This window comes from Triturus cristatus, chromosome 12 (assembly GCF_964204655.1).
Source record: "Triturus cristatus chromosome 12, aTriCri1.1, whole genome shotgun sequence".
In the NCBI taxonomy this organism is placed as follows: domain Eukaryota; kingdom Metazoa; phylum Chordata; class Amphibia; order Caudata; family Salamandridae; genus Triturus; species Triturus cristatus.
Genome location: NC_140595.1, coordinates 27,808,401 through 27,821,462, shown reverse-complemented (window position 1 = coordinate 27,821,462; position 13,062 = coordinate 27,808,401). Strand labels below are relative to the sequence as shown.

The window sequence follows — 13,062 nt, the reverse complement described above, 5'->3', positions numbered from 1 at the left end:
TAGTCGTCAGGAGAGGTGTGTCCCCCTTCTGCCTGGGGCACCCCTAAGGTGCCCTGGACTGAGGTGATCCCCCTCCTTAGGAAATCCACCATCTTGAAAGGAAGGATTCTACCCAATCAAGTTAGGGGATGCCCCATCTGTAGGAATGTAGGATCTGCTTTTATGGTTACCCCCACCTTTTGCCTGGTCCTAAGCTGTTTCTGACTAGTGTGACTGGGATACTGCTAATCAGGACCCCAGTTTCTGCGCTTTCTCCCCTAAAATGGTATGATAAGTACTTAGATACATCCCAGATTGGCCATTGGTGTACCCGTATCAGTCCCTAGTATATGGTACTGAGGTACTCAGGGCATAGGTACACCAGGGTTTCTCCATGGGCAGAAGCATGCATTAAGCTACCCAAGGGGGATCACTCAAACTGTAACCACAGGCCTGCCAATGCAACCTGTGTAAGCTGGGGCTAGCACCACTTACAACAGATATAGGTTTCACTATATCTGAGGTCACTGCACTTAAAACCTATGTCACCCCTAAAGCAGGCCTTTCAATCCTGCACCGATTCCAAGTCAGAAAATGAAGCAGGCCCAAGGGACAGAGAATCAATCGCAGACCCTGCTTGAGATGATTTTGTTGGAAATCTGTGAGTTCCAGAGCATTCAGTCTAAGTAAATCACTGCTTTTCATCAAAGACTGAATAAGATAGACATAATAGCGCTCCAGATTTCAGCACGATTGCAAGAGGTTGAGCAAAGGGTATCGGATTTAGAAGACCGCTCCCGAATTTGGGATAAGGAGATGAGCAACATCAAAAAATAATGCTGCTTGATTCACAAAATAAAATCAATGAAATAGAAAAATATGCAAGGAGATCTAATCTCTGATTCATAGCAATACCGGAAGGGGCGAAGAGCATGGGCAATCACCACAACAAGCATAAATTTATGGAATCGTTGATTAACTTACATATCTTAGAAGATGCCTCACCAGATCTCTCTATTATGAGGGCTCCTCTGATCCCTGCTGGTCTCACGAACTCGAAGTTTCCTCGTACTGTTATTGTGAACTTTGCAGATTGCTGTATAAAAGAGTTAATTCTCACCAAGTTGATCCACAAGAAATCATTTGATTGGGGATAAAGTTCAGATAGTTGTATTTTCAGAAATGTCAGCTGTAGCAGCACGTAGGACGGCAAGACTTTATTGGTCTGGTGGGACAATTTAAAGCAGCGAGGTCACAGGCCTCAATCGTTCAACAGTCAAAACCCAAAATGTTGCATACAAGCCAATTTCACTTATGTGCTTTGATGGAAGAGGCATTAAGCCTCTTAAAAAGGCTTCAGAGTTGAAGGGATACCGTGGGTTGTTCTTGAATTTGTATGTTTTTCCTTTTCTCTTCTTTAGGTCTCGAGATGGATGTGTCCAGGTTTGTGGCCTCCTTGCCTCTACCTGAGCTAGCCACACATGAGAGCTAGGTCTTTAACTCAGAGATTGCTACCAAGGAAATTACAAAGACAATTAACCAAGTGGATTCAAAGATGATCTCTGCCCCTAACGGGCTCCCACTTGGATTCTATAAGCCCAAAGCTTCTCTGCATGCTCTGCACTTTTTGGTGCTATATGTGGCGACCAAAGAGGACATATTATCCCCTGGCATAACAGAAGTGGCTACAGTAGTACTACCTACAACTGGTCAAGATCCAGATCAATGAGAGTCATATAGACTGATCTCGCTTTTAAATATAGAAACTAAATACTTGCTGAACGATTTGTGAAACAACAACACTTGAAAAGTTAAAGCTAACAGACCAGGGTGGCTCAATGCTCCGCCGAGCAACAAAACATAACGTTTAAGACGACTCAACAAAGCCCTGGCCCTATCTAAATGCTGTCACTCTCCCACATCAATATTCCAAATTAACTTTGAAAAGGCTTTTGATAAACTGAATTGCAAGTATATATTTGCTTTACTTGAGAGACAACAATTAGGGACTGCTTTCACAGCCTATAGTACATTTATATACATAGCACCTATGGCTGGGATACAGATAAACAATAGCATGTCTGAGCCCATTCCCACTTGACAGAGCACTAGACAGGGCTGTCCTCTTCTTCGCTTCCCTTTGCCCTAGAAGTGGAACTTTTAAAATCATTAAAACAGATCCGTGGCTAACTGGTTAAACGGGCAACTGCAGTGGCCTATAAGTTTTCACTAGCAGCAGATGACTTACTCATCTTCATGAGTAAACCAGAAACCGCAGGCCTACGAATAACAGATTCTGAACGAATTCAGAAATGTTACTAGGCTGCAACTTAACGAAGAAATATCCTATGTTTACCAAGTGGCTGGAGCCAGGGAAGAGAGAGACTGGGAGCTTTGAGCTTCCATTTCTTAGACAACACACAGAATCAAATACCTAGGTATGTGTATTTCTGAAGACCAAATTAGAATATGGCCTTTATGTAAAAAACAAAATTGCAACTTGAATACTCTACTGACATCTCTCATGGTCATTGTTCAAAATATCACCCTTCTGAAGAAAAAAAACTCTACACCCTTTAAAGTATTTCACACAAAGACAGTGCTAAACTTTTTAAACACCTTACATCTCTGGCCAGAACTTTTGTGTGCCAGTGGTATTCCAAGGGTCAATATTGCCAAGTGCTGAAAGTCTCCATTTGATAGTGGTCTGGGAATATCAGACCTAGAAGCATACATCCGAGCTTCTCATCTGGTAATTAGTAATGAATGATTTTTTTTTTAACTGGCTCTACCCTGCCAAATGTCGTGCTCCTCACACTTGGACAGTAATTCATGTTTTAGAGACGCATTAAGTTCTAAGGGGTGGGATGAAAAACAAACTCCCTTGTGGGTGGTGAAGAAGTTACTGGAGGAGTGATAAATCTTCAGGGATTTACAAGATGGGACACCCTAGGAATTAAACTGTTGAGGTGTAGTAACTAACAGAGGAATTAAACTTTTATAGACGCATTAAGTTCTAAGGGGTGGGATGAAGAACATAAACTCCCATGTGGGTGGTGAAGAAGTTACTGGGGGAGTGATAAATCTTCAGGGATTTACAAGATGGGACACCCTAGGAATTATACTGTTAAATAAATTTGGACTACTTCAGACTTAGTTCTGCCATTCTTTACAAGTCAGACATGTTCCCGTGTGTGACTGATATTTTTAATTCTGAAGCAAGACGAAAACAAAGATTTTAATAGGAGCAAAACAAATCAGAGCACTTTACTTGGTGATGTGCAAATAACAAATATTTGCTGAAACCAGTTTTCCACACATCATTTGTACACTATGTAGTTTTATCAGTAACATTGCATGCCAGTGGGAAATATCTGTTTGGAAATGACAGTGCGTTACCACATCATACTTTAATATATTTATGAAAAGTGGGTTTTTAAATAGGAACGGAGAACCATGCCTGACCCCACCCTGATGAAAATGCAATTAGTGAACAAAGACAATTTAGGGGTCATGTGTACCCTATATGTGGGATAGATTTTTATTATACTTGGAGAAAATCAAACAAAAGGTTTTTTTGTACAGCAGACATGCTTAACTCACAAGATTTTGTTTTGCTAGGGGAGCGGAATTAACTAGTTTGAAGACCACTGCCTTAGATGGAAGAAGGGCAATTTTGATATACTAGGATAGAACTAAATCTTTATGTATGTCAGATAACCTTTTTGTTAACTTGGGTAGTACAGGTCAAGGGCATAAGTCGTCTTCTATTTCCATCAGCCGCTGGATCATATCCATTATCTCTATGGCATACTCTCTTGCTTCAACTCCCTTATGTGACACTTAAGTGGAGCAACTACTTCATGGGAAGGGATTCAGGTAGTTTCTATTACAGAGATCTGTGAAGCAGCCACTTGGACTTCCCCACAAACAACTGTACATCCTTATCATATTCAAGCTGTGTCTTAGGAAGCCTGTTCATCTGGACAGAGGGTTTAAGATTCTATCCGGTCTTACGTTTGTTAAATGTTATATTCAATATTTTTATTTTGATGGAAAACATTGATTCCATACCACTATTTAGTGTATAGCATTGCAATATTACATGGTATAAAGTACATTTATTATTTGAAACCATTTAATGTCAGGTGGCTTTTGAAGACCTCATAAGTTATTCCTAGGACGAAGACAACTGATATGGGAAGAATACCTTAATTACTTACTAGTAAAATTTATAATACTAGTTCTAATTATACTCGTCAGTCAATATGACCAGCTCACCCACCCCAGACTGCTAACCTTCGATTAGACTTGGTTCTGTCAGGAAGTATGCTGGACTTTTATACTTATGTCCAAGTGAATGCCTGGAGTCGGCTAGATGCATACATCAAGGTCTTTTTATTTGGTCTAGTGGTGAAGAAACACTTTATAAGTAATGACTGTGATGAGGACCAGTAGGTCAAAGGTTTCATAGTGGCAGCTCGACAACATATAAAGTATAAACCCACCTATCGTCTGTGTTACATTATTTTTTCCAGCTTCAATGCATATATCGATTACTGTAGAAAAATATACCAACACCCATCGTCTAACAGTTCATGCTTACTTCGTTCTTTTGTTTAATGAAGGTAGTATCTAACATTCAATTGTAAAGTCGTTTCAATGTTCAACATTTCGTTTCATTAGAAAAACAATGTATTAGGCCCGTGATGTTTAGTTGTTTCTTCAAAAGAAAACAACTTAACTGGGCCATATGATATGAGAATTTCAACATTTAGTTACCAACTGCCGCCAGGGCGCTCCACATTGGGGAAACTGATGAGCGGGGGTCTGAGTCCGAGGCAGGGCGATACCGTCCGCTCAGGACTTACCTCACATGCCCAAACTCCAGCAGCCATGGAAGAGTGAGGCGACAATAGTGCGCCATTACGTCACGTGCGCACGATTCACACGTCATGTTTGACAGCACCCTACTCTGATTGGCTAAACGCTGCCCATCAATTGACCAATAGTAGTCGGCGCAGCTCTGGTGGCTTAAACAGCTCAGCGCTATCTGCACCGCTCCTCCCAATCTTTCCCCAAAACACACGGGGCGCCGAAGCTTACCATTACCCAGCTCCCGCCCGTCGCTCACGATCACAAAGCACCTCGATGTAATAGAAAGTACCACTCTTCCGGTTTCCAAGTGCTTCCGGGTGAAATGACGCTGTAACCATAGAAACAGACGGCGTTTACCCGACAGGTATGCTTTGCGTGAGGTGATTGAAAGGCAGTGGCCATTTTGAAATGAACCGGTCGGTGTCATCCTTCAGAACAGCTTCGCATTTTTTTATTTTAATTTCCTAAAAAGTAGTTTTAACGACTCAATGAAACAAGTTATGCAAGAGGTGGGTAAACACACCTCTTATATAGTCGTTGCTTAGGAGCAGCTAGGCTGGCAGTAACTACACCTCTTTTACTGCCAGCCTTGCTTCTCATAAGCAAGAACTATAAGTTTAAACACTATTTAAAACCGGCTGCTTCTAGGAAACGTGGCACTACAAGCAGCCTCAAAGTCTAACAGATAAAAGGCTGAGGTCAGCTCTGTGTAGATTCAAACCACTCTCAGCCATACTCAGCATCTGGCATCTGAGTTGGCTTGCGCTGTTTCAAACCACTCTCAGACATACTCCGCATCTGGCAGATGAAATGCTGGCTCGGCTTGTGGTGTTTCAAACCACTCAGCATCCAACAGATGAAATGCTGGCTCGGCTTGTGCTGTTTCAAACCTGTCAACATCAGATACGGCAGAAATCTATACTATGCTGCAGGTGCATAAGCCCGCAGAACTATAGTACTGGGCAACTTGGTTTATCAGTAACCACGTGTACATCATTGAAATACTATTTACAATGCTGCTAGGGGAAGGCACAGGCGATCTTCCTCGCGACACGCCGGGTCACGTGCAGGAGGGGTTCAAACAAATTTCCACACAGGGCACGTCACGATTCTCAGAAGCATGTGCACAGGACTGTAATAAGAGCATTAAACACAATAAAAGCAGGCCAAAGGGTGACATCCTCTGGACTGTGTATGTATAGTAAATGACAATACCTTTTATTTATGTGTTTTGCAAACCAGCAAGAGGTGTGTAAACACACACTTTGTACATATAGTCGTTGCTTAGGAGAAGCTAGGCTGGCAGTAACTACACCTCTTTTACTGTCAGCCAAAGCAGTATTTCTCACCATCCCCGGGGATACGGCTTCCGGCCTCTTGTGATGAGGGCCTTAGTGGCCGAAATCACAAACAAAAAATGTCTGCAAGAGTTTTTGCCACAAAACAAGGTTTTGTTAAGTTCAGAAAACCAAACTTGCTAATCTTTGCAAACTTTACAATCACAAAAAACTTCTTAAGCAAAAATGTTCAGTTCAAGTGCCCTCAATACAAATTCACCACACACTCTGGTCAGCCTCTGCACATGTGAACAGAACGTATTTCTCCAAGGTACCGAAAGTACCTCTACCACAGCGCTCTTCCTGTTCCACTTGCTTTTAAGCATACTTATATACATTAATTTCCCCCACACATGTGCTAAGGCTGGCAAGTGGTTAAACTCATTCAACTCGTCAGCCTCTACGCTGTGCCAACTTCATCTGAGGAGACTGCTCCTCTGTGCCTAATGCTTCCACAAATACGTAAAGGGCATCTCTCCACCGTTGTGTTGCAGGTTCTCAGGAAAGAGACTTAAGCAGTGGCGAGGGCCAAGGTCCATGAAGGTCAATTGAAGGTTACCACCTACTTCTAGCTCACTATCAGGGTACACATGAAGACGCTGTAGGCCTCCTATAAAGAGGACTTTGCAACTACTGGGTGCAGATGCTTCTTTTGTCTTACAGTCCTGGACACACCTCTTGGGCACAAATCTTTTTCATTGCCTTGAAATATAAGCTGCACTTCTTTGATGTCAGCCAGTGATTTCCCCAAGCACCACCACAAAGAAGAGAAGCACCTGTTTTTTTTTTGCCCAATGCTCTCACGTTTCAGGGCCCCAGGCTGCCTCTGCAAATTGTATTTGAATATCACAAAAGCAGGGTTTCTTTAATTTTGAGATATGAAATATTGCCAACGAGGCAGCCACTGGGTACTGTACTATGCTGCAGTTGTTTAGACAATTTTCTCAGATAGGGTTTCTATTGTAGACACATCTCTGCATTTACCAATAAGGCAAATTCACGAGTTGACCGAAAATCAAACAAACCTCATCTGTTCAAGCAGAGACCTTTTAAGGCATGGGCCAAGTGAGCAATTTCCCTGGGCCCCCACCTCCCAAGGGCCCCACTAGGGAAGCAACCTCTGCCTATTATGTCTATTTCACTATGTAAACCACTCTCCCCGCTGTCTGTCTGCACCTCTTCCTCTGTCTCTCTCTCCCCAGTGTCATCTAAGGATTCTGTTGGTCCCGGGCAACACATATTTCAACAATTTTTGGGTGACTCTGTTAGTGAAAGTTTACCATATATATCAATATAGTTTTGTATTACACAGGCATGGATGAGCAGATAATGCATTATAAATATCAATGTTGTTTGGAACAGGGACCCCCAAAATCCTTAAGATGACAATGTGTTCATAAAAAAAAATATAGAAAATATGAAATGAAGGTTTGCTATAATTATCATATTTTGGAGCCTAGCATCCATAAATGAACCCAATGAAAATGTTCAAGTGTGCACGCTGATGTAAAATGACAGTCCCATTGTAAAGTGTAAGAATCAAGCCGACATCAGTCCCCTGATATATTCCAAGTCATGCTTCACACTTGAACACAAACTTTGTGTGATTCTAGGCAAATCACGTTTTGTCTCTGTTCCTGAAACTGTAAACATTTGTAAGGTACATATGCTAAACCCAAATGTTCAATGCGCTATTGGTGCTATCTCTGTTAGATGAAGCTCCTCCCAGTCGTATCCTGGGGTCTGTACTCCTAGTTCAAGTGGACCCCACACAGACCATACTCTGGGTAATCTGCTCCTGCATCAATGCAAATGTTCGTTATAAAGCACTGACTGCTCTTTGCAGATGGCGCAGCACTATATCAACACTCTAACACAAATACTTTCTTCCGGCGCCCTGTCTCTGCTCACTTGCTTCTGGGCACCTTGAAGAGTCAGTAGGAATGGACAAATGCGAGCCGGGTCCTACAATCAATGATACATATCTAGAGCTTAGAGACTCAGATATGTCACGCTGCTCGCGTTCCGTTGTGGAGAATGAAAAGGCGCTCTTGACGTGCCACAGCAGGACGCCAGCTGTCATTTCAATGACACACCACAAGCCATGGCCACAACGGAGCTCAAGCGCTTCGAGGTGGCTGCTACTGCTGTGAGAGGTACACGCATCTATCTCGGTGGCACACAAGTTGGGAACCGTTTCTACACCTGCCCGTCACCTATCCTCCTTTTGTTTTGTTTTTACTCACCCAAATTTCCAGTTCTGTTTCATGCTTGCGGATATAGTAGTCAGGGGCGCGCTCCAAATCTTGCAAGTTACCCAGCGAGCGCACCTCCGGACAGCATTCGTGTCTGGACACCGATGTGGGATGCAGCGCCGCCTCGTGCACATCTCTTGTTTTCAAACAGCGAGCGCACCTCCGGGCAGCGTGCGTGTCTGGACACCAATGTGGAAGCAGCGCTGTACGCGTGCACATCTCCTGTCCCACTTCCAAAAAAACAGACAACAATAGATATCGCCAAGGCGGGCAGCGCATGCACTGCGTCGCTAGGTGAGACCTAAAAATGAATGTGTCCTTGTGTAAGGTAACCGGTGCTCATGTCAGTGCTCCAATACCTTCGGGTAAAGTTTGTGCTATATAAATCTGCAAAAAAAAATTTTTTTTAAATGCAGATTGTGTGTTGGCGGAATTCTAAGACTCCGCGGATGCTGGTGTTGGGATGAAGGGACAGCTTGAGTCCTGTGAAAGAGTTAGCTTTGCCCTTTGGTTCCGCCCCCCCCCCCCTTCCCGACAGGATGGGGATATGGCTGCACCATGGGCCTTAGCAAAGGCACCCCCCACCTGGTCCCCCCCCACCGGATTCCACAAACTTAGACCACACCAATTTCACGTTATCGCAGAATTGAGGTGGCAGTTTCAAACTTACAAGCAATCTGAAGTAACATCGATGAAAGCACGATGACACGCAGAAATATAAATGTTATTATTTATTAAGTTAGAGGCCCATGGGCAGCCAACAGTACGCATGACAGACCAGTAGAACAAATGGCAAAGGAATCACCAACATTCCATGACGTGAGCTATATACAGTATAAAGGTTCCATGTGACGTCATAATGCCAAAGCAAGTAGTGGGGTTGTGGGGTGCATACAAGCTTACTTATCAACTAACTTTATTATACCAGAACGACATGTACAACATCTCCCTTTTTATGCAATAAAATTAATATATCACATATTCTGTATACATGTTGGGAAAACGAGAAAACTTTCCAGAACTGGTACAAGTACCCTCATAGATATTGCATGCAGACATATTACTGTCAGAGGCAACATCTAATCCAGTAGTGTTAGTACTATCACAAGGTACAACACCTAGATTATGTAAAGATGCATGTGATTCAACTTCAGGGTTAACATCAGCTTCAAAATCAAACCCCATAATTATCCTCCACATCTGAACCAAACTTTTTAGAACCTCTAATAAGTTCTCTTTGACCGGGTTTAAGCTCAATAATATCACTGTTGTTTCTCCAGCCTTTGATATTTAAAAGGACAGCACCTTTAATCACATCTATAACTTTAAGAGGTTCATAAAATTTAGACTCTCCTTTTTAGGTCTCGCCTTGCTATCGCGTAAGCGATCGCAAGGCGAGACTATTGTAAGGGGGTTTTAAAAGTGCTCCCAAAAAGCAGATTGAATGGCTAGCACGCGCACAATGACGCGCATCGTGCTGCCATGCAATCCGTTTGACATCGCACTTCAAAGGGTCCGCTCCCCCGCCTGGAATGCGCTCCCCCGCCAAGTTGTTGCCTGCAGGTACTCCGATGGAGTTAAGTATTGGAATAACCCCATGCTCTTTGTTTGTTTCTTTTTTCTTTCTTTATTGGTTTTGTTTAGTAATCGCTGAAATTATTAATATTTTTTCAATCCTTGAAGTTTCACTAAAGAGTCTTTGGGCCGAGTTTTCTTTAACAAAAGCAAACAAAAAAGTGGTTTCATCCTACCCCTACCAGCCCTTTAAAAACAATCCGCATTTACATTTTAGATATTGGCATTTGCTTATTGCACGCAACGTTGCGTCCATTCAAAGTAGGTTACGCTGCTTTTTTCAGTATTTCATACAACCAGGGGCCTGCCACCGACCATGTCATACTGAATATTTGTTCACTGAAAACTAATTGCATTCACTGTCTGCGCCTGCTGAGAGCCAGAATCGTTTCTTCAAACAGTACAGTTCTCATTGTCTGTTCTATCAGTATCATTTAATTAATCACAAACGGAAATGTATTTGAGAGACCACTCCTTCATTTAATGCAGGCCCAAGCACTGCAGAATAGGTATTGTCAAACCTATTCCTCTCTGATTTAGTAATTCGTTATTACCTATTATAAGCCCACCATCTGGCTTGTGTCTGACCTTTACGCGATTGTTCTTTTATAAAAGCTTATTAAGCACCAGATTGTGGTATGCTTCTGATTGAAGGTCTTAAAAAAAATAAAAAAAAATATTCTGAATGATCATGATTATTCACAATATAGCAAAACACATCTAACATTGTATCAGAAAGCTGCTTCCTTAGGTTAAGTATTAGCAGCATAACAAAGTCAATCAGACATTTTATTATATCTAGTTTCCTAATTAAAACATCTCAAAGTCCAGTTTCAGTTTAGGCAGTTTGAAAATTATTGAAATATTTAACTGAAAAAAGTCACGCATTTACAACAAAGCCCAACCATGTAAAATGTAATTGGAATTATTAGCAGTCTCTTTATTTGTGCGGTATAACGTCTTTTGATATGCATGTTTAATGTTGTCACTTCAGTTCTCTTGGGTGTTTTCATACACGGTACATAAAGCGGTTGTAGATTGCCATGCTTCAGAGCCTCCCCTAGTGATCTCTTTGAGACTGATTTATATGGGCAGACCCATGGGTGGGTACATACTGTAGGATGACTTGTAAAATTCTGTTTTTCTAGCGATTGCTGTTTATAAAACGAGTCACATTTGAAAGAGCTCTAGTCAGCTAAGCGAATGCATGTTACATTGGCAGTATCCAGAAGGCATCTGGACTTATTTAATTTTTAATGCGGCTGTGTATTGATCGTAATGCAGCAAATCCTGATAGGGTTGGTTGTTTCGAGAATGTGCACATGTAAGATATTTGAGTTTTTTAGACAGCTATTGGCATTGTAAATAACAAAGCCTTTTATTTGTGTTTTAAAAATCTGAAAGCTTGCACCCCTTGCAGGTTTTCAAAACACATATATAAAAGGCAGTGTCATTTACAATGCCAATATCTCAAACTCTCGCAAATGCGAGACCTATTGCATTACAAATGCTTGTTACACTTTGTATGGTTTCCTTGCAATGACCCAATCTCCTTTTTTTTTAAATCTCTTTGACTGTTGCTCTATGAATTTTATCATGGTAATTTTTAGACCTAAGTTGGTTTTCTAGTATTCTCTCTTTTACTTTCAGCTGGCCATTGTCAATTTCAACAAAACTGGAATCACTTTCCTCAAAAATATCAAATTTTGGAGTAAGTATTGTATTTCCTTTCCTGCCTCTCATCAAGAAAAATGGTGAATGTCCAGTTACGCTGTTGGTAGTGTTGTTGTAACAATTAATTTTCTCCTGTATAAACTCTTTCACAGAAAATCCTGAAGCAATAGCCAGTTGAATACCTTCTTTTATGAATCTGTTGATTCTCTCAACCTGTCCATTGGATTTGGGTGAGTATAAAGGGGTTTTCTCTTACTTTTCAAAAACGAGACCATTTTCTCTGAAGTAAGTTGCTTTCCATTATCAGAGACAATGACACGTGGTAGTCCTTCGATGGCAACACATTTTTTTTAATTCAATCACAGAATCAGTGTCAATTACTGCTACAAAATCAAAATAAATCCATTTACTGTAATAATCTGTCAAAACTATTATATATTACAATCATTTTCTAGAATATTGAAGGGACCTGCAAAGTCTATGGCAATTTTGTTCCACGAAACATCAGGAATAGAGACAAGCTGCACTTCATTAACTCTAAGTTTCCAATGCCTGTCTGATTTTAAGCAAGCCGCACAATTGTCAACAAAAAGATTTACATCTATGTGTAATCCTGACCACCAATAGTACATCCTTAACATTTTCTTTGTTAAAGTACATCCTGGATGACGTCTGTGAGCAATGTTGATCAAACCTTTTCTCAATTTAGCAGGTGGAATCAACAAATTTCCACAGAATAAAAACCCATTAACAATGCTCAATTCATCAGAAACCTAAAAGTAAGTTTTAAGCTCTGAAGAGAGATTCCTTATTGGCGGCCAACCTCCTGGAACTAAAGTTTTAACCTTTAAAATGGTTTGATCTTTACTGCATAAGTCCAACCATTCTGTTTCACTGCACACTTTGAGAACATCAACAGTGGCTACAACACGCTCTGTCTTCCTCATCTGTTTTATCAGCATCAACAATTGGTAATCTTGACAAGCAGTCAGCTCTTATATTATCCTTGCCTGAGATATACACAATGTTATGGTGGTAGTGATGGATATACCAGTCGCACATCTAATTCCCAAATATCTTATCAATTTACGGTGCCCATCGAGGTAGAGAAACATCCCACTACCATGAATGTGATAAAGAACAAGGCCCTCAGGGGGACACTTGTTACACAAACCGTTTTCTTACTGGGTACTACCCCGGCACTCTATCGTTGAGGTGGCAATGTCAGCCAGATATTTTCTAGATTAGGTCACAATAATGTGTACACCGTACTGTTCAAATGTAACAATGAAATAATGAGAATGGTTTTTTGAATTGTGTAACTTTCATCGTCAGTCAGAGCTGACAATTATTTATTTTTTTAA

At 41.3% G+C, this 13,062-nt stretch overlaps 1 protein-coding gene and 1 long non-coding RNA gene across 5 annotated transcripts in view; one reads left to right on the top strand and one right to left on the bottom strand.

Annotated features, from left to right (window-relative positions):
* The window catches only part of LOC146772283 (uncharacterized), a 75,199-nt gene extending 70,003 nt beyond the window's left edge, over window positions 1–5,196 (bottom strand). The window contains exon 1 of one of the 4 annotated variants that reach the window (XM_085638939.1): window positions 5,086–5,196. The gene's annotated coding sequence lies outside the window, so the exon portion shown is untranslated. Of the gene's footprint in view, window positions 1–4,761; window positions 4,964–5,085 lie in introns of those variants that run through there. The other 3 variants (XM_085638938.1, XM_085638940.1, XM_085638941.1) reach the window with 3 other exon arrangements.
* Window positions 5,197–11,671: 6,475 nt separating this feature from the next.
* Window positions 11,672–13,062, top strand: part of LOC146772282 (uncharacterized) — a 38,746-nt gene continuing 37,355 nt past the window's right edge. Inside the window, exons 1-2 of the long non-coding RNA XR_014972288.1 lie at window positions 11,672–11,735; window positions 11,851–11,928. This is a non-coding gene — a long non-coding RNA (uncharacterized LOC146772282). The remainder of the gene's footprint in view (window positions 11,736–11,850; window positions 11,929–13,062) is intronic.